The sequence below is a fragment of the Triticum aestivum genome, chromosome 6B, assembly GCF_018294505.1.
Source record: "Triticum aestivum cultivar Chinese Spring chromosome 6B, IWGSC CS RefSeq v2.1, whole genome shotgun sequence".
Lineage (NCBI taxonomy): Eukaryota > Viridiplantae > Streptophyta > Magnoliopsida > Poales > Poaceae > Triticum > Triticum aestivum.
Window position 1 is genome coordinate 580,119,578 of NC_057810.1, and position 21,675 is coordinate 580,141,252.

The following is a 21,675-nucleotide window of genomic DNA, read 5'->3' on the forward strand; positions in this document are numbered from 1 at the left end:
TTTTACAAAAATAGTAATAATTTTTTTAAAAATATGTTCAAATTTCTTACTTGAAAATATCATTGGCGGCGGCGGTGGAGCGGGGGAGGGTGCGGGGATCGAGATCGAGATGGAGGGGGAATCGAGATCGAGATGGAGGGGGAATCGAGATCGAGATGGAGGGGGATTGAGATCAAGTGTCCTCATGAATTCAAAAAGTGCCCATGAAATTTAAAAATATTCATGATATCAAAAAGTGCCCATGAAATACAATCGAGAAATGAAGACTACGATTTAAATACAATCGATCTTAGCTAGCTATCTGTTCACAATCTTCTTGCCCTTCTTTTTCGCAAATGGAGTTCTTCTGTGGAACGGACGTCCTTTAGGTAGGGTGGTCCTACTTCTTCTTGTGGTGTGTGCTGCTACTTCATCGTCGCTGTCATGTTCGATCTTCGGGTCGCCGTACTTGTCGAAGTCTTGCTCATTGGCTACTCCATCCATTCCGATGATCTTCCTTTTGCCTCTCCTCACGACAACACGACTGGGCTTTGGCAGGTCGGTAATGAAGAAGCATTGGTCCACTTGGGAAGCCAGTACCCATGGCTCATTTTTCACGGTGACGTTTGCGCCCGCGGTCTTGTATTTGGCTTCGGGTATAAACACGACTGGGCTTTGGCATAGTGCGCCATTAGTAGGTTTGCAAAAAAGTAAAAAGAATTATATACTAATGGCGCACTGTCTTGGTCGTGCGCCATTACAAGTTCTAACTAGTAATGGCGCACTTCGCCATTCATGCGCCATTAGTTTGTATGGAAAAATGGGGAAAAAAATCAATAGTAGTGGCGCACCGTGAGCACGGTGCGCCATTAATGTCTTCCACACTAATGGCGCACGAGCAACCGGTGTGCCATTAGTATATAGTAGTGGCGCACTACTTACCTGGTGCGCCATTAGAATCAGTCCTATCTATAGCCCTTTTCCTAGTAGTGTATTCTGCATGTGTAAAATTGTCTTACACCCATTGTATGTGAACGTAGAGTCTATCACACCTGATCAACACGTGGTGTCTCGAAACGACAAACTGTAGCAACGGTGCATACTCAGGAAGAACACTTTTATCTTGAAATTAAGTAAAGGGATCATTTTATAACACTGGTACGCGTCGTTGCTATACAAACGGTTTTTAACCCCTTTCCGCGACGATATTTGGAACCGTCGCCAAGTGAGTGTGGGCGATAGGGGGTCCTTCCCACATGACCCAGAAACCATCAGCAATATGCCCTCCTGGCACACACGCTCGGCAAAATGAGGTCATGTGCGACCGACAAGCGAGCAAATACGGTTATACGTGCAGTAGTGCTCAAAAAATACAATTATATAGGCGAAATCGTTTCCAGTCGTAAGTACATCCCACACAGTCATCCCCCACTAAACGTTTCCATTCGTATGTACATTCCACACAGTCCGTCCAAGGAATACGTTTCCGTTAGTATGTACATCCCAAACAGTTAATCCAAGAAGTACCAAACATTTGCGATGCGCACAACATCCCAAACAGTCAATAATTTTGAAGCCTGTGTGATAAGGTGACTATCGCAAACATTTAATAAGAAAGAACTATGTGCGAAGCTGTTGTTAATCGCACATTTTTTTTCTTGGCTGATCGTGTGTGTAGTGGAGATTGAACGCACATGTTTTTTCCTGGCTGATCGTGTGTGCGGTGGAGATTGATCGCACACGTAATGGATCTGAGAAACGTGTCTGATCTCCAAGTCTATCGCAGACGTTTCGCTTTTGCAAACCGTGTGCAGTGTAATACCTAATTAATCACTAATTAATCCCTAATTTAAAAATCAAAATTTTGAATTTGAAAGTAGGCAATCACTTATTTCATATCCAACCAGGTTTATTACAAATATAGGTTCAACCACGAATGCATAATTTGATGCACAGGTACATATACTGAAAAACTACAGAAGTACCAAGTAAAGAATGATGAACCACAGTTGTACTAAAGATTGTAAAGAGAGAGGCGAAAGACATTCTGGTTGTTGGAGAAGCTGAAGCGGAAGGCCCATATTGTGCCCTCCTCCATGCGTAATGCGTGCACGACTCTAGGCCAACCCCTTGTGATGGCTGCCTATCCATCCTTCACTGTCTTCATTATGACTTCTCGATACTCATTGTAGTCTGGATGAAATACTTTAACCTTCATTGCGTGTCCACCAATCATGTACTTTGTGAGGTAATCTTGAGTGAACTGCTTCGGGAACCCCTGTGAACGAAAAAGATTCAGACATTGTTGTCTAACAACTCATTATGGGGAGTAAAAAGAGAAGGTTGCAAAGTTTGTAGTTACCATCCTACAGTTCATTGTTGTGTTGGATATGGCATAAACAAATATTTGCTTGCCACCATTCGTATCTTTTTGCTAATAATCCTTATCAGTTTCCTCACTTGATGCTTGTTCATGAATATCTCATTGCCCCATACGCAAAAAGGGTTGATGCATGGATCCTTGCCAAGGGCATATGTACCTACAAGCAAAAAGTCAATATTAGAAGCTAACAAGTGTCCAGGCCAAGATCTATATGCACTACATTATGGAACAACGGGGGAGTACAAGCCGAGGGATGAAGCTAACCTTGGCGGAAAATGGTGGCCACTCCCATTGTTGTCCTGCATAAGTAGTCGAAAGGCATGATAAGTACGGCAACCTTAACATCAAACAAATATAGCAAAGGTAAACAAGAGTTAATTGCACAGAAGTACCACAATTGGGGCATTGGAAGCAGATTGGTACCAAGTTTGGTAATTTTTACGTGTCAGTACCAAGTCTGGGGCTAGTCATTACAAAAAGGTCTAAACCGCATATAAACACGTATTGACGGGGTATCTGACCAGCGTGGTGGCGCCTGATCTGGATTGAGGGCTCCCGTCGAGCCCAAGCTCCTTTGCCTCCCATAACCACCGCCCCGCCCCGCCCCGGCCTTCTCCTCGCCTCGCTGCCGGCCGGCCATCGGAACAGGACAAGGCCGTCCCCGCAACCTGCCTCTCTCCTTCTCTTCCTCCTTTCATTTTTTCTTCTCTATCTCTCTCACCTGAAGCTCTCTCTCTTCCCCTTTGGATAGGAGCCTGACGGTAAGCCGCCATTGATGGCATCCCGTAGGTCCAGCCCGACGCGCCGCCTTGTTTCCCGGCCAATCCGCACTAGAGAGCCTCGGATCTGTCCTTCCCCTTCGTCCCTCGATGCTGGAGTCCCTGCATCGAGCCGCCGCCTTCCTGTTGACTACGACGCCCCAGCGCCCTACCTCGCCGGAGCCCGACGCCAAGCCGCCATGGATGGCCTCCCGTAGCTCCAGCCCGACACACCGCGTCCACCTCGACGCAACGCGGGCTGCTACCATAGCCACCGGAATGCGGCTTACAGGGACGACGAGCTTGAGGTCGCGGCGGTTGGTGTCGTGGTGTCCAAGCTCTTCATGGCGGTCGTGCGGAGCCGGGGTGTCTAGGAGGAGGCCGGGGGCGCTCGGAATCAAGCTAATTTGGTGCCGGCGGTCGACGTATAATGGCATGATGCGAGGTTGCTCGCCACGCCTCAAGATCCGCTCGCCGCCCTCAGTAGGCCGTGACGTCTTCTGCAAGGATGGCGCGCCGGCCGCTGGCTCCGCAAGACAAGTGTTGTCGCAGGCCTGCATCTCGCTCGAGCTTGCCATGCTTGTGCTATGCTCTTCCTCACACTGCTCGATGTTAGCCTCATGGCACGCCCGCTCAAGGGGCACTTTGTACGGGACATTGGGCAAGGACAAAGGGAAAGGGGAGAGGGGGTAGAGGTGCAGCACCGCCGGTCTCCAGTGGTAGACGAAGTCAGAGGCGGCCGGGGCGGTGGCCACGACAGGCTCCCACTTTAGGTCCCTGTCCTAGAGCGTCTCTCATAGGAGCCTTTTTCCCGCAAAGCAAGGGGGTTTTTGGCAAAAAATCATGCCACATCGTCACCTGACAGGTGTGCCCCTCTAGTCAGATACCCCGTCAATACGTGTTTATACGCGGTTTAGACCTTTTTGTAACAGTTAGCCCCAGACTTGGTACTGACACGTAAAAATTACCAAACTTGGTACCAATCTGCTTCCAATGCCCCAATTGTGGTACTTCCATGCAATTAACTCAGTAAACAAGATCATCTCCAAATGATAGCTTGAACGTGTTGGTTTCAGCATGCTGTTAAAGCATATATAAAATGGAAGGCAATGTTACTGACAGCAGGCTTAACAACCATCAAATATTGCAATTCAAACTGGTATTGTTGAAAATGAATAGAACATAGGTAATGCTTAAACATCACTGGATAAATGTGTAAAACTTAAATAAAGGGCATGTGTAACTACACCAGCCATAAGTGGAACCAAATATAGCCGTTCAAACTGGTATTGATGCAATTGAGTGGCACAGTTCCGACTTGCACATAATGAACAACACATTGTGAATGACTGAAATAAACAAGGCATAAATGATTAGTATAACAATCAAATATAGCCATTGAAAGCTGGACAGAGTCTCACTGGAACCAACCTAACAAGCAAATAAAGATAAACATGGCATATGCTTGAAAACTGGACAAATGCTCAATGCTACCAACCTAACAAGCAAATACATATAAACAAGGCGTCTGCTTGAAAACTAGACAAATGCTAAAAAAGCAACCTAACAACCAAATATAGATAATCAAGGCGTCTGCTTGATAACTGGATAAATGCTCACTACAACCAAACTAAGACAAAATACATATAAACAAGGCATCGGCTCGATAACTGGAAAAATGCTCACTACAACCAAGCAAACAACCAAACACAGATAAACAAGGCATCTACCCACTATAAACAACCAAATATATCCATTCATGAAACTGGAGTGGACAATTCATACTTAAACATCACATAGCCCTACTGAACAAAACATTTTTGCATAACTGAAATAATTAAACACAACACAGTTATAGCACCGCACGGCAAATGCTACTACAACAAAGGGTATGGGTTGGCAAGCCAGAAAAGGTAAGATTTGCTGATAGGATGTTACCTCACATTTCATGGAAGGGATCCTTCCAGTAGGAAGAGCACAGACCATGGTGGAAGAACCTTTGTGGGTGCCCTCCTCATGGTCGTGGTCGTGGTCGTGGTCGATTAGATCTGACTTGGCAATTGAGGATTCCAAGCCGCCGCCGTAGAACATGTCCTTCAGAAATGACAAAATGGGCTCGATGGTTTATAAGGATCACAAATCCTTGACCGCTTGGAGGAGGAGATCAGCGGCAGGGCCGTCGAAGAGATCGACGGCGGTTGAACCAGAGGGGTTAGGGATGAACCACATAATGTGTGACATGGCCCGCGTGAAGCCATTGCTGTCGACGAGCTTGATGTCGTAGCCAGCTTTCCTGAGATACAGTAATATGCAAGCTCGCTGACATGAAGCCTTCGACATGGAAACATAGTCAACGTCTTTACCGGCTTCTATGGTGACGTGTTGCTCCGGGATCGATAGGTCAGGGAGAATGGCGTCCACCTCGCCAACGTTCGCCGGAGAGGCCATGATAAACCACTTCTTGGCCAAATGCTCGTCGGTCTCCCTGGGATACGTGGTCAAGCTTAGGCTGCGACATTTTGGAGCAGGAGATGTGGATCTGGCCGGGTGGGACACCGCACGCCTCATCTAAAAACTCAGGGGAGTGGGGCGATGGTATGGGAATCGCTGTGTAACCTAAACTTTGTTATCTAAGCTAGGAGGAATGGGCAGACCGACATGGGTTGGCGGTGGTTCTTTCACCTAATGATATAACAACGTACGCATCATCATCATCATCATCATCATCATCATCATCATATTAATATAAAAACTCTTGCATCATATCATCACCAACAACACTAGCTCATAATCATCATAGTTATTACCACCAACACTATTTAATCATCATAGTCATAGCTAATCACCACCAACAATAGCTAATAATAATCATCATAGTCATCACCACCAACACTCATTCTAGCTAGCTAATCACTCCTACTCTCTCTCGGGTAAAACAGCATAGAACATGTGGAGCGCTCCTGATTCATCATATTGACGCACACAGATGAACATGTCTCCTAATTGTGGGTTGCAGTTCTGATTGCTGCCCCCTCGTACTTCTCTGCGATCCCTTCACAATTTTGTTCCAGTCTTTGACTATTAAGACTTGCTCGCTTATAGAAATCCTGAATGCACTCATGTGCAATGTAGGATGTCTTGGCCATATGCTAACCATGGACATGCGACCTTTAGCCTCGGTCCACTGAAGCACAACTATCATCAGGAGTCCCTGTTGAAGAACATTGTAGTAACATACTTAGCAATGAAGTTTAGCTTAAAAATAATGTATGCAAAAGATGCACTGAGGACAAATAGTAAAAATCTTACCAACTTTCCTAAATAGATGCGATCGTATTTCAGTACGAACACTATTGGTCGCACGTTTTGAGTACTAAGATTTTCAAGTTTAGGAAAATAATTTGTCTTGACAATATGAAGATCCTCAAACCATGAAACATAATGACTTATCTCCTCGCAGTTTAGTTCAGTCCTCGGACAATAGTAGGTCATGTCTACCAAGCGCCGGACATGTTTGCTTGAATGGAAATAAGCTGTCAATAGAAATTAGTTGTTAACTATTTTTGAATAAATAATATCCAAGACATAAATATGGTTGAGAACTCACATAATGGAAGAACTGGAGGCGTCTGCACATCGACCCAGATGTCGATATTATCTTCAATATCATCTTCCGGACGAATATCAAAGGTGATAAGCATATCAGGCTCAAATGCATAAGCCTTGCATAGTGCTCTCCATTGTCTGCATTCAAAATGGGTGTAGGTGTCTGAATTGTATAATTTTGTGGCAAAACTATAACCATGCTCGGTCCTCAAGTTAACTCTTTTTAGCTCCATAGTTTCCATAGTACTGAAACCAACCTTATCCAAGACATACATTCTTGCATGGCAGGGGATACACTAGTGGAATAGTAAAAAACCTAATTTATAAGTTGAAGCAAAAGAAGCAGTAGTCAAGCTTAATTACGAAAAAAGACTTGTCATTGTGACTTACTATATGCACTTCGAAGGTGTCATCCAGCTTGATGCTGAATCACCTACCACCAACTAGGTGAGGCATGTCGCACAGGCCGCGCTCATCTTTGCAGTATTCGCATATACCGAATTCCTTTTCGTCGTCATACATTTCCTATGTTCAGAGTTGAAACATTAATTAAAAATTAACCAAAGGGAACTACCAGGAAACTCAACACACAGATCACTATTACTCAATATGCAACGGGTTGACTTTAGGTTTGTCGAGTCTTCCTTCCTAAACTCTCATCTCACGTATATGGTGGGCACTCCCTCTCTGATACTGCGACCATCAATGATGGTCGCTACTCTTCCTTTCCCTAGTGCATTACAAATATCTAGCACAAGGAAAAGAAAGAGAAGCAAACCCCACAACAATAGTTGGCATTCTTCTTCTCTCATATATGGCAGACACTCCCTCACCATTTCGACCGTCGATGATGGTCGCTACTCCTTCTTCCCCTAGTGCGTAACAAAGGTCTAGCACAAAGAGAAGAAGGAGAAGCGACCCCCACGATAACAATCGGCATTCTTCCTCTCTCAAATATATATATATATATATATATATATATATATATATATATATATATATATATGGTGGACACTCTCCCTCACTGAAAGACACACAAGGAGCCTAAGCGGACCTAAAGTCAACCCGTTCCATATATCAAGCAATGACATAGAAAAAATGCCCTATGTTTTGCTGAAATATCATTGAATTCCCGTTCTGGCAAATCACAAGCACTCGATATGACCTACATTGTAGCACAAGTCATGCTAAAATTCATGAAAATTTTCGGCATGACCTTTGCTAAAGACAAGACATATCGAGAGCCTGAAATTTGCCGGGACGGAAACGAATCAACATTCTAGCAAAACATAGGCCACTCGGAGGCACATTGCAAGCAAGAACACCAAGACATCCTCTATATTCAGAATGCATCATCATCGCCATCAATGGCATGGAAACTATATAGCACTAGCATTTCCATCATTGACATTTACAACACATTATCATTTGGCTATTCTCACCTAGAGGTCATAAGGGGTTGAGGATGGGGACAACTGCGGGGATGAGGCAGAAGCAAACTTTATTTTTGCATGAACAAAATATATTAACCACTTACTATAAATAAACTAATTCTATTAAGCACTTACTGTAAATAAACTAATTCTATTAAGCACTTACTATAAATAAACTAGTTATATTAAGCACTTGCTATAATAAACTAGTTGTATTAAGCACTTACTACAAATAACCTAGTTAGTTAACCTAGCTAGTTAACCTAGTTAACCTAGATAAATTACCTAATTAAACTAGTTATAACCTAGATAGCCAACCTAGTTAACCTAGCTAGTTTGATTTTTTACTAATTTACTAAAAGATTCTACTCTATGCAAGAACAGAGTGAGGACATGAGGGAGGGAGGAGAGAGTAGGGGGTAGTGAGGGGAGGGAGGAGAGAGGAGGGGGAGGATGGCGGTGGGAGAAGGGGGCGACCGGAGGAGGGAGGAAAGAGGAGGAGGGAGGAGGGAGGAGGGTTGACCAGAGGAGGAGGAGGGATGAGGGGGCGACCGAAGGAAGAGGGAGGAGGGCACGGTGGGAGGAGGAGGGAGAGGAGGGAGGAGGGAATACCGAGGACGGCGACGGCGATGCGGTGGTGGCGACAATGTGGCGGCGACGGAGGAGCGAGGCAGCGGGGCCGGAGTGAGGGGAAGAAGAGAAGATGGTTGGGGAGGGGGAGGGAAATTTTGGGATAAGTCCCGCATAGCAATAGTGCGTTCCTAGGAAGAGCTCTACTGCTAAGTCCAATAGCAGTAGCGTTGTCCATCTACTAGCGCTACTACTATACCTAGCCTACCGGCAACGGTGTGGTAGTTATAGTAGTAGCGATTTTTGCGTGGAACGCGCTACTGCTAATTACTTAGTAGTAGCGATCTTGTACGCAACGCGCTACTAGTACATAGTAGTAGCGCATGTTTTTGACCATCGCTACTGGTAAGCTTCTGTGTATAAGGTTTTCATTAGTAGTGCACTCTTATCACGCACATTTGTTCTTTTAGAAACTGTGTGCGATAGCTGGTGTGTCGTCGTGAAAGTGCAACTATCCCTAGGTGGTTTTGGTAATTCCTAACAACATATAGCTCATTGAGCTAATGCTATTTCTAGATGAATATTTCAGGAAAGCTCAATGAATGGCATGGCATGGATGAGAAAAGTGGACCCCTCAAAATGCTAAGGACAAAAGGATTGGCTCAAGCTCAAAGCTCAATACTCTACATTTTATATTTTTGTGATCCAAGATCACATTGAGTCTATAGGAAAAGCCAATACTATCAAGGAGGGATGAGGTGTTGCTTAATGAGGTTCTTGCTCAAAGTGCTTAGTAATATGCTCCAAAGCCCTCAACTACTTTCTCACATCCACATATGACCTAAACCAAAAGTCAAACTCGGCCCCACCAATTCTTTCTATCCGGCGCCACCGAGTTCAGATGTCATAGCCACTGCCACAAACCCTAGGCAAATCAGTCTCACCAATAGGGATCTCGGTCTCACCGAGATGGGATTGTAATCTCTCTGTTTCCCTTCGTAACATTTCGGTACCACCGAGATGAGCGATCGGTCCCACCGAGATTGCAATGTAAACTCTTCATTTCCCTTTCGTAACATTTCAGTCTCACCAAAATGAGCGAACCGGTCCCACCGAGTTTACCTGACCAACTCTCTGGTTAGCTTATTACCAAAATCGGTCCCACCGAATTTGTGTAATCGGTCTCACCGAGATTACGTGATGCCCTAACCCTAACCATATCGGTTCTATCGAGTTGCATGTCGGTCCCACCGAAAATCCTAACGGTCACTAGATTTGTTGAATTGGTTCGACCGAGTTTCTCAATTCGGTCCCACCGATATTGGCAAGTTGTGTGTAACAGTTAGATTTTATGTGGAGGCTATATATACCCCTCCACCTCCTCTTCCAACTTACATTTTCTGAGAGAAAACCACCTACTCATGTGTTGAGACCAAGATATTCCATTCCTACCATATGAATCTTGATCTCTAGCCTTCCCCAAGTTGCTTTCCACTCAAATCTTCTTTCCAACAAATCCAAATCATGTGAGAGAGAGTTGAGTGTTGGGGAGACTATCATTTGAAGCACAAGAGCAAGGAGTTCATCATCAACACACCATTTGTTACTTGTTGGAGAGTGGTTGTCGGCGTTCTGGGAACGGGGGTACCCAGACTTGCCTGCCTGCAGCCTGCAGCGCGGCTCAAGGAGTGGCCCAGTATGGCCCATCTTCATCAACACAAGCTCAAGACCCTCGCGAGGGGCCAAGCCTCGCGGGGCGGACGACAGGAAGCTTCCTCAGGCGCAGCCTCGTCGGGATGGCTTGCGAGGAGGCGGAGAGATCAAGGCGGGGTACCTCACGAGGTGCCCGTGACGCAAGCCATGACGACCAAAGCCAGGCGGGCGCCAGGCGGGCGCCGGCCTGGCAGTGTCCTTGTTTCCCCTTCGGTGCAAACGGGGCAAGCACAGGCCAAGGCATCAGGCAAAGCTAACCATTTCGGTGCAACAAGACCAAGACCAGCAGAACGGCAGGATGGAGGTCATCGTGGAGCCCAGGAAGGCGTCATCGTCAGAGCCTTTGGCAGGCGAGGACCAACTTTAGTCAGGATAAGTGTACTAGATGTTCCCCTTCAAAATGGCCAATTGTTGGCGCCCTCCCCGCTCAATATTTGGGAAGAGGACCAGGGCGTCGCTCTATAAATAGGACTAGCCACTCTCAAGGCAGGGGATCGACCAATCGAACCTTAGCCAGAACCACCAACACAAGAACATCCCTCGCGAGGCTGTTCTTCCCTTGTATTGTTCATCATCAGCCCCTGAGGCAATCCACACACCACACAGACTGGAGTAGGGTATTACACCACCATGGTGGCCTGAACCAGTATAAACCTTGCGTCCCTTATGTTGTTCTTAGTGTAGCCTAGATCCTTTGCGAGGCGACGAGACGTGAGTTGGTAGAGGAGTGATCTCCGCGTGCACCCCAGAGTTTGAACCTTAAGGGTCTGCCAAAACCCGAAATCTGACATTTGGCGCACCAAGTAGGGGTGCGCCGAAGCTCTCCCTTCCGCCGGCCTATTTTTCGCTGGCATTGTGTTTCGCCCACATGGCAGACAACGCGCCGGACGCTCCGGCAGCCGATGCCAGTGCTGGGGCCAGGGGGCTCCGAGCCTTGGCCCCCGCCCTGCGACAGGTGCCGTGGCCGCGCGAGTTCAAGCCAGAGGTGCCGCCGCGCTACAGCGGCGCCACGGACCCGCTGGTTTTCCTGCTGCCGTATGAGGAAGCCGTCCTCAAGACGGGGGGCGACGACAGGGTGATGGCCAACTCGTTTCCCATGGCCCTCACCGGCGTCGCTCACATGTGGCTGCTCCACCTGCCGGCAGCTTCTGTGACCTACTGGGGGAACTACGTGGCCTTTTCCTTGCCAGTTACGGCACGCCAGTGCCCCCGGTCGTTGCGGCTCTCCTGGGCGGCTCACAGGAGCCACCCTCGAGCCGCCACATCAAGCCGTTCACCCGCCATATCAGCGCCGCCTCCAAGCACCAAGAAACCCCCCCCCCCAGGCTGGGTGGCGCCCCAGGCTGATTTGACCTTCAGCTTGAATGATCACCCCTCCAACCCAGCCTGCTCGGGCGCGCTCCCGAAGCTATGCACCCCCACCAACTGCCAGGTGGCCGTCATTAGGACCCTCATCAACAGCGGTGCTGGCCTCAGCATGCTCTCAGTAGAAGCCTTCAGCCTCCTCCACGTGCCAACGGAGCGGCTCCAGCCCAGTAGGCCCTTCTCGGGCGTCGGAGCTGGTTCCACCGGCTCTCTGGGACAGATCCGCCTCCCGGTGACCTTCGACACCTATGATAACTTCCGCACGGAGCTGATCGACTTTGACATCATCCCCATCGGTCTCCTGTACAACGCCATCCTCGGCTACCCAGCCCTGGCCCGGTCCATGGCCGCGACTCACCCGGCGTGCAACCTCATGAAGATGCCCGGGAGCAACGGCGTCCTTACCGTGTCCGGAGACACCGGGGATGCGTTGCAAGCACTGAAGCTTGCTTTCAAGACTGTCGTAGTAGCACAACACGCCAGCCCAGTCGCCCTCGAGCCCAAGAGGGTTGCGCCAGCCAAAAAGAAGCAGTTGTTCATCCAAGACAAGGCGGATACCAAGCAGGTACCGGTCGACGAGGACGAGCCCGCTGGTGCTACCTTCACCATAGGCACCAACCTTGTGCCTGAACAGGAGGAGGCCCTGATCAGTTTCCTGCGTGCAAACAGGAAGGTGTTTGCATGGGAGCCTAATCAGCTGGCGGGAGTCCTAAGGGATGTAATTGAGCATCATCTCAATGTGTGCCCCAACGTGCGCCCTGTTAAGCAGAAGGCAAGGCGGCAGTCCACTGAAAAGCAGGCCTTCATCGTCCAAGAGACACGCAAGTTAGAAGTTGCAGGGGTCATTCGCGAGGACCGCTACCCTGATTGACTGGCCAACCCTGTCGTCGTGCCAAAAAAGGGAGGAAAGGAACGCATGTGTGTCGACTTCACCAACCTGAACAAAGCCTGCCCATAGGATCCATTCCCGCTCACTCGCATCGACAAGATCGTTGCTCCACCACTGAGTGTGACCTACTGTGCTTCCTGGATGCCTTCTCGGGCTATCATCAGATCAAGATGGCGGTGGAGAACATAGAGAAAACGGCCATCCTGACCCCGTGTGGGGTGTACTGCTACACCTGCATGCCATTTGGGTTGCGCAATGCAAGCGCGACCTTCTAGCAATTGATGCACATCGCTCTGGGGCAACAGCTCAGGAGGAACACTAAGCTTACCTTGATGACATTGTGGTGAAGTCTTGGGAGGCGAAAACCCTGATATAGGACTTGGAAGAAACCTTCGCGAGCCTTAGCAAAGTGGACCTGCGGCTCAACCCGGAGAAGTGTGTGTTTGGAGTCCCCTCGGGCAAGCTCCTAGGCTTCCTCGTATCTCACAGGGGCATTGAGGCTAACCCAGAGAAGGTCAAGGCAGTCGAGGACATGAGCCGCCAAAGACCCTCAGGGAAATGCAGAAGCTCACTGGGCGTGTAACCGCTTTAGGATGTTTCATCTCTAAGAAGGGAGAACGGGCGCTGCCTTTCTTCAAGCTGATGAAGAAGAAAGGCCCCTTCGAATGGACTGAAGAGGCCGACAAAGCATTCCAGGACCTCAAAAGGTACCTTACCAGCCCCCCGGTAATGGTGGACCCGCGCCCTCGAGATCCCCTGGTACTCTACCTTGCAGCCACCCCTTACTCCGCTAGTGCAGCCCTAGTGGCAGTCAGAAAGGAGCGCCAGGCCTCGGCGGCAGTCGCACTCCCGGTCGAGGCAGAAAAAGGCCAGGAAGGCCTCACAAAGACCATGACCTCAGCAGAGTAGGATCAGCCTCATCAAGGGAGTGCACCCGGTGCAGAGGAGGCCCCCTCAGGCGACCAAGGACCAAGGGCCCCGCCGCCTCAGGAGGCAACTCAACCTCCAGAGGACGCAGGACGCACCAGCACCCTCAATCTCATCGAGCACCTGGTGTACTTCGTCAGCACGATGCTGTGGGACGCGAGGGCACGGTACCCAATGCCTCGAAAACTCCTCCTCGCGATGTTGGTGGCCTCGCGCAAGCTGCGGCACTATTTTCAAGGCCATCCCATCAAGGTCGTCTCAGCCTACCCCTGGAAAGGGTACTCAGGAGCCCCAATTCAGCAGGGAGGGTTGCCGAATGGAACATCCAACTGCAAGCATTCCAGCTAGAATTCAGCACTACCAGCATCATTAAGGGAGCTGCGCTCACAGATTTCATGGCGGAATGGACAGAGGCGCCAGGGCTCAAAATGGGCGAGGACCGGTTGCTCTCCTCGGGGAGCAAAGCGCCGGATGGTTGGGTAATGTACTTCGACGGAGCATTCACGCGGCAGGGCATAGGGGCTGGCGCAGTGCTCATATCCCCCACTCAGGACAAGCTTTACTATGTCGTGAAGCTCTGCTTCCTGCATGGGGAGAAGGTTTCCAACAACATAGCAGAGTATGAGGGCCTTATTGCGGGCTTGAGGGCAGCTGTCGCCTTGGGAGTAAAACGGATCACCGTCAAGGGCAACTCGCAACTCCTCGTCAACTTCTCCAACAAGGTGTATGAGCCGAAGGATGAGCACATGGAAGCGTATCTCGGGGAGGTCCGCAAGATGGAGAACAGTTTTGGGGGTTGGATTTGCAGCATGTGCCTCGCGGTACCAATCAAGAGGCTGACGGCATCGCCAAGAGGGCATCCTGGCGGCTGCCTCAGGAACATGGCGTCTTTGAGGAGCGACTCTTCAAACCCTCTGCGACACCGTCGTAATCAATCACCACGCAACCTAGGGAGGAGCTCCCTCAGCCACCTACCTTGGGAGCCCTGGCCTGCGGCCCGGCCTCAGGGGCACGCCTGCTCCTGGCATTGGAGTCTCAGGAAGGATGCTGGATGGCAGAATTCAAGGACTACTTGGCGCAAGGGACCCTGCCGGAGAAGGAGGAGGACGCGGAGCGCATGGCGCGGCAGGCCACGGCCTACTGCATCAAGGATGGGGAGCTCTACTGGAAGCGACCAAATGACGTATCCCTGCGTTGCATTCCCATAGAGCAAGGGAAGGAGCTGTTGGCGAACATACATGATGGAGACTGTGGGCACCACTCATCCTCGCGAACCCTCGTTGGCAAGGTGTTTCGCAACGGGTTCTACTGGCCCACAACACTCATCGACGCCGTTGAGCTGGTGAAGGCTTGTGCAGCCTGCCAATTCCACGCCAAGCAAAGACACCAGCCGGCGGGGACACTGTAGACCATACCCCTCTCATGGCCATTGGCAGTTTGGGGGCTGGACATTCTGGGCCTATTCCCTTGGGCGTCAGGGAGCTACCGCTACCTCTACGTCGCCGTGGACAAGTTCACCAAGTGGGCTGAGGTGGAAACTGTCTGCACCATACCCGCGAGCTCAGCAGTCAAGTTCATCAAGGGCCTCGTGAGCCGATTTGGGGTGCCTAACTGCATTATCACCAACAATGGTTCACAGTTCACCAGCAATCTCTTCAAAACATACTGTGCTAACCTTGGAACGCAGATATTCTACGCCTCGGTGGCATACCCCCGGAGGAACGGCCAGGCCGAATGAGCCAACACGGAGGTCCTGAGGGGCCTCAAAACCAGGACCTTCAAGAAGAAGCTGGAGGCCTGCGGTAGGGGCTGGTACGATGAGCTCCAATCCATGTTGTGGTCTATCCACACGACCACGACCAAGCCAACTGGCGAGACCCCGTTCTTCCTTGTCTACGGAGCTGAGGCCGTTCTTCCTTACGAGGTCAGGCGTCGTTCCACACGGGTCCTGGCGTTCGACGAGGCACAGCAGGATGCCATGCGGGGGACGAATCTCGTGCTGGGGGAGGAACGTCGTCGAGAAGCTGTGCTGCGAACGGCAAGGTACCAACAGGCGCTGCGGTGATACCACTGCCGCAACATCCGCCCCAGGACTCTTGAGGTAGGGGACCTCATGCTCAGATGGGTTCTCTCCAGGGAGGGGATGCATAAGCTCTCTCCCATGTGGGAGGGCCCATTCAAGTTGTTCATGTTTCCAGGCCCGGCTCTGCGCGCTTGGAGACCCAGGAGGGGGTGCCCGTCCAGAACGCATGGAACATTCAACATCTCTGAAGATTTTACCCCTGAGCAAGGCCTGGTGCTTGTGAAGAAGGCGAATGCTTGTGAAGCTATCGCGTTTTGGAAAAGGCTTGGTGCCTGTGAAGAAGGCGAATGCCTGTGAAGCTGCCGCATTTGGGAAAAGGCCCGGTGCCCGTGAAGAAGGAGAATGCCTGTGAAGATGCCGCATTTAGGAAAAGGCCCGGTGCCTGTGAAGAAGGCGAATGCCTGTGAAGTTGCCGCATTTTGGAAAAGGCCCGGTGCCTGTGAAGAAGGCGAATGCCTGTGAAGCTGCCACGTTTTGGAAAAGGCCCGGTGCCTGTGAAGAAGGCGAATGTCTGTGAAGCTTGCTGCACGTGACACTCTCACATAATAACGAGTGGGGCTGTACACGCCTTGGAGTCTCCGGAGTGCCGCCCTCGGGCCTCGGGGGCTCCCGCCTACGCCCAGTGGCAGCACTTAGCTCCGCGCTGGTGAGAAGACGTCGAAGACTAGATTAGGTGCCGGACGCGGCTTTTTCATTTGCTTTCTGCAGTTGGCTTGTTCTTTCCTATTTGAAGTTTTATTGAAGCTGTTGTCGTCTCTGGTTTGTGACCCTTTGCCTTTTTGCTCATTTTACCTTGTTTTTCTCTTGCGCAAGTCTCGCAAGGGAGGTACGCGGGCACCCCCGTGAGTGTGTTCTGCCCCTGGTCGTTTGAAGCTTCCCTATCCGAGTTCACTACGGGAGCACTCCTGCCAGTCCGTGCCCCACGGGCATCGTGACGCGAGCACAGGACCTAGGTTGGTCGCCACTGCTAACAAGGCTGGAAACTACCCCTACCGACTAACCCTTACAGGACATGAAACGCATGGCGAGGCCCAAGCCTCGGGAGGCAAAGACCACGACAAGCCTCCTCGAGCCAAGTAACTTCTGCGCATGAGCACGCGGCAAGAAAACAAACCACGGAAATAGCAGAAACAGCATGATAATTAACAACAACAGGTCAACACGCCCCCACGGGGCCCCAGACTACCTTCTTTTGCGCAGGGAAGGAAGAAAAGAAAAACAGGCGCGACTCGCTCGGCACCAACTCACGACGGGGGCTTGTTCCGCCTACGAGGCTTAGCTGGATCCCATCTCCCGCTTCACCGGGGCGCGGCGGTGGACGACCCACTGCCTTCCCCCAGGCGGGCGCGACGGCGCAGGGTCTGGTCGCAGCCACCGCTGGAGGAGCTGTCGTCTGAGGAGAGTCACCGAAGCTTGGCGGGCCCCGGGCACCGCTGCCTGCGTGCCTGCCGCTGTCGGATTTCGGGTTCTGGCAGACCCTCAAGGTTTGAACTCTGGGGTGCACGCGGAGATCGCACCTCCTACCTACCTACGCCTCGTCGCCTCGCAAGGATCTAAACTACACGAAGAACAACACGAGGGATACGAGGTTTATACTAGTTCGGGCCACCATTATGGTGCAATACCCTACTCTAGTTTGTGGTGTGGTGGATTACCTCAGGGGCTGATGATGAACAATACAAGGGAAGAACTGCCTTGCGAGGGGAGGAGTTCTTGTGGAGGTGATGCCTCTTGGGAAGGATTGTATCCGGATCCCCTTCTTCTGTGGTGGCTAACCCTATTTATAGAGCGAGGCCTTGGTCCTCTTCCCAAATATTGAGCGGGAAGGGCGCCAACAATTGGCCATTTTGAAGGGGAACATCTAGTACACTTATCCTGGCTAAAGACGGTCCTCGCCTGCCAAAGACTCGACGGTGACGCCGGCTTGGGCTCCACGATGACCTCCATGCTGCCGTTCTGCTGGTCTTGGTCTTGTTGCACCGAATAGTTGCCTTTGCTTGATGCTATCGCCCGCGCTTGCCCCCTTTGCACCAAAGAGGAAACAAGGACTCTGCGCAGGCTGCCGCCCGCCTGGCGCCCGCCTGGCTTCGGTCGTCATGGCTTGCGTCATGGGCACCTCGTGAGGTACCCTGCCTTGATCTCTCCGCCTCCTCGCGAGCCATCCTGACGAGGCTATGCCTGAGGAAGCTTCCTGTTGTCTGCCCCGCGAGGCTTGGCCTCTCGCAAGGGTCTTAAGCATATGTTGATGAAGATGGGCCGTACTGGGGCAGTCCTTGAGCCACGCCGTTGGCCGCAGGTAGGCAAGTCTGGGTACCCCCGTTCCCAGAACACCGACAGTAGCCCCTGGGCCCAAGGCGCGCCTGGACTTGGCTTGGCAGAGAAGCAAAGGGGCAAGTGCGAAGCACCGCGGGCCCCAATAGCCTGCGGCCTTGGGCGCCGTGTGGCGATTAATTGGATGTGGGCGTCCCCGCTTCCCCGCGATGCCTCGGAAACTACACGAATTGACAAGTCCCTACATGCAAAATGGGTCATGATTACCTGTGATCGTGGAGGCCGGCGGTTGGCCTCCCCCGGCTATATGTACGGAATGGCGCAAGCCCTTCCAGTCCATCCCTTCCTGCTACTCCCCTTCTTCTTCCTGGTTGCTCGTCATCCCCATGGCCCTGCCGAAGAGGTTCCCGGCCGCGGAGAAAGGAAAGGCTCGCCAGGAAGGGCCTGGCTCTCCTCCGGCTAAGCGTGGCCGGGGCCGCCCTCGCAAGCACCCTACGACCCCCGCTGCGGCTTCCCATGGCCGCGGAAACAGTCCTCTGCACGGCGGAAGGCGCTCGACTGCCGACGAGAGGTATGCTGGGGCTGCGCGACCCCCCAGGCCGCACTCCCGCTCGGCGGAGGTGCTGCCGGAGTTCGTCGTGTGGTCGGCGGACCCGACTGGCACCTGGCTCTAGCTCCCCCGCTTCTTTGTAGGTGAACTTCCGGCTGGTGCCCCGGGAGGCCTTTGGCTTCAGGCAGATGGTTGTTGCAGCAGGGCCTCCTGGGTTACTCTAGAAGTCTCCACCGCCGGGGAGGCGGCCTTGACCCGCGGCTGGCAAACGTTTGCCCGTGTGCGCGACTTGAGCCGACGGTGCACTCTACACTTTAACTTCGACGGTGATGCCACCCTCTACGTGAGGGTGTTCGGGGAAGACGGCCGCCGCGCCGGATGCTGTCCCGAAGACAATGACCGCGGCCGTGCGCCCAGCCCCGACGTTGGCCGGGATGAAGGTGGTGGGAGGCGAGTGGGCAGCGGCGCCCGAGAACCGCCAAGCTTTGTCGACTCCCCATCGGACGTTAGCTCCTCCAGCAATGGTGGCGACCTCCCCCCTAGGAGAGGGCAGCGGGTCGGCCCGTCATCGTGCCTCAGTGAAGCGGGAGACGGAATCCAGCTCAGCTCCAGAGGTAGTACGAGCCCTTGCCGACAGTTGATGCCGGGCAAGTCGTGCCCGTTTTGCTTTTCTTTCTTTCCTGCACAAAAAAAAGGTAATCTGGTGCCCCACGGGGGCGTGTTGAACTGCTGCTGTTTAATTGGGATGTTTTCGTTTCGCGTGTTTATGCGTGGAAATTACTTAGCTTGGGGGGGGGAAGCTCGTTGCGGTCCTCGCCTCCCAAGGCTAGGGCCTCGTCGTGCGCCTTGTGTCCTGCAAGGGTTAGTCAGTAGGGATAGTCTCCAGCCTTGGTTGCGGGGACGACAAACCCGAGTCCCATGATCATGTCGTGATGCCCGTGGGGCATGGACTGGGAGGGGTGCTGCTGCAGCAGACTCGGATAGGGAAGTTCCAAATCACCGGGACAGAAAACACTCGTGAGGGTGCCCATGTTCCTCCCTCGTGAGACTTTGCGCGAGAGAAAACGAAGCAAACAAGTGAAATGGACGAAGGGTCGCGAGCTCAAAACGGTAATAGCTTCAGTAAAACTTCAAATAGAAATAGACAAGCCAACTGCGGAAAGCAAATGAAAGAAGCCGCGTCCGGCACCTAATCTAGTCCTCGACGTCTTCTCACCAGTGCGGCGCTAAGTGCTGCCACTGTGCATGGGCGGGAGCCTCCGAGGCCCGAGGGCGGCACTCCGGAGACTCCGAGGCGTGTACAGCCCCACTCATTATTTCGTGAGAGTGTCACGGGTGTCGAGCTTCACAAGCATTTGCCTTCTTCACAGGCATCGGGCCTTTTCCCAAACGCAGCAACTTCACAGGCATTCACCTTCTTCACAGGCACCGGGCCTTTTCCAAAACGCGGCAACTTCATAGGCATTCGCCTTCTTCACATGCACCGGGCCTTTTCCAAAACGCGGCATCTTCACAGGCATTCGCCTTCTTCACAGGCACCGGGCCTTTTCCAAAACGCGGCAACTTCACATGCATTCGCCTTCTTCACAAGCACCAGGCCTTTTCCAAAACGCGGCAACTTCACAGGCATTCACCTTCTTCATAGGCACCAGGCCTTTTTCAGGGGTAAAATCGTCAAAGGTGTTGAATGTTCCATGCGTTCTGGACAGGCACCCCCTCCTGGGTCTCCAAGCGCGCGGAGCCGGGCCTGGAAACATGAACAACCTTGAACGGGCCCTCCCACATGGGAGAGAGCTTATGCAGCCCCTCCCTGGAGAGAACCCATCTGAGCACGAGGTCCCCTACCTCAAGAGTCCTCGGACGGATGTTGCGGCAGTGGTATCGCCGCAGTGCTTGTTGGTACCTTGCTACTCGTAGCGCGGCTTCTCGGCAACGCTCCTCCCCCAGCATGAGATCCATCCCCCGCATGGCGTCCTGCTGCGCCTCGTCGAACGCCAGGACCAGTGCGGAACGATGCCTGACCTCGTGAGGGAGAACTGCTTCAGCTCCATAAACCAGAAAGAATGGGGTCTCGCCAGTCGGCTTGGTTGCGGTCGTGCGGATGGACCACAACACGGATTGGAGCTCATTGTACCAGCCCCTGCCATAGGCTTCTAGCTTCTTCTTGAAGGTTCTGGTTTTGAGGCCCCTCAGGACCTCCGTGTTGCCTCGTTCAGCCTGGCCGTTGCTCCGGGGGTGCGCCACCGAGGCATAGCATATCTGTGTTCCGAGGTTAGCACAGTATGTTTTGAAGAGATTGCTGGTGAACTGCGAACCGTTGTCGGTGATAATGCGGTTAGGCACCCCAAATCGGCTCACGAGGCCCTTAATGAACTTGACTGCTAAGCCCGCGGGTATGGTGCGGACGGCTTCTACTTCAGCCCACTTGGTGAACTTGTCCACGGCGATGTAGAGGTAGCGGTAGCCCCCTGGCGCCCAAGGGAACGGGCCCAGAATGTCGAGCCCCCAAACTGCGAATGGCCATGAGAGGGGTATGGTCTGTAGTCCCCCCACTGGCTGGTGGATATGCTTGGCGTGGAACTGGCAGGCCTCACAAGCCTTTACCAGCTCAACAACGTCGTTGAGCGCTGTGGGCCAGTAGAACCCGCTGCGAAATGCCTTGCCAACGAGGGTGCGCGAGGATGAGTGGTGCCCACAGTCTCCGTCGTGTATGTCTGCCAGCAGCTCCTTCCCTTGCTCTCTAGGAATGCAACGCAGGGACACGTCATTCGGCCGCCTTCGGTAGAGCTCCCCATCCTTGATGCTGTAGGTCGTGGCCTGCCGTGCGACGCGCTCCGCGTCCTCCTCCTTCTCTGGCAGAGTCCCTTGCGTCAAGTAGACCTTGAATTCTGCCATCCAGCATTCTTGTCGAGGCTCCAATGCCAGAAGCAAGCGTGCCCCCGAGGCCGGGCCGCAGGCCGGGGCTCCCGAGGCAGGTGGCTGAGGGAGTTCCTCCCTAGGTTGCGCCATGCTTGACAACGTCTGCGTCGCTGAGGATTTGAAGAGCCGCTCCTCAAAGACGCCCGGCTCCTGAGGTAGCCGCCTGGACGCTCTCTTGGCGATGTCGTCAGCCTCCTAATTGGTACCGTGAGGCACATGCAGCAACTCC